At 27.9% G+C, this 433-nt stretch overlaps 1 protein-coding gene across 4 annotated transcripts in view; it reads left to right on the top strand.

Moving 5' to 3' along the window:
- ctdspla (CTD (carboxy-terminal domain, RNA polymerase II, polypeptide A) small phosphatase-like a) overlaps positions 1 to 186 on the top strand; it is an 18747-nt gene extending 18561 nt beyond the window's left edge. For all 4 annotated transcript variants that reach the window (XM_062021940.1, XM_062021939.1, XM_062021938.1 and 1 more), the window contains one exon: positions 1 to 186. This exon is cut by the window's left edge and continues 806 nt beyond it. The gene's annotated coding sequence lies outside the window, so the exon portion shown is untranslated.
- The last annotated feature ends 247 nt before the right edge of the window (positions 187 to 433 follow it).

Genomic DNA, 433 nt, shown 5'->3' with positions numbered 1-433 from the left:
TGGGGTAAATTCAGCAATTTTGCATTAAAAAGTAATTATGGTACAATAAAAAGTGATAATTTTACGAGAAAATATTGCAGTATTACAGAAGGAATATGAGAAATTGTTCCCAATTTTATAAGAAAAAAGTCGACACATTGTGAGAAAAAGACTTATTTTAGGTATTACATTTTTTTTTTTTTTTTTTTTTTTTTTTAAATAGGTTTTTAATCTTCATTATTTACTTCAAGTTATTACACTATGCCTCTATATATTTATTTATTTATTTTTTAATCAATTTTGTCCAAAAGGGGGCGCATTTCAATGTCTTACACACACTTGTTATTACATATGTTGGCCAGAGGGGGAGCACTTAAAATTTTTACACACACTTTTTTTTTTCATATGTCGACCAGAGGGGGAGCACTTTTAAAAGCGACACACAGTCAATTTG

This window comes from Entelurus aequoreus, linkage group LG15, assembly GCF_033978785.1.
Source record: "Entelurus aequoreus isolate RoL-2023_Sb linkage group LG15, RoL_Eaeq_v1.1, whole genome shotgun sequence".
NCBI lineage: Eukaryota > Metazoa > Chordata > Actinopteri > Syngnathiformes > Syngnathidae > Entelurus > Entelurus aequoreus.
Note: the sequence above shows the minus strand (reverse complement) of the source record. Positions and strands in the feature narration are given on the sequence as shown.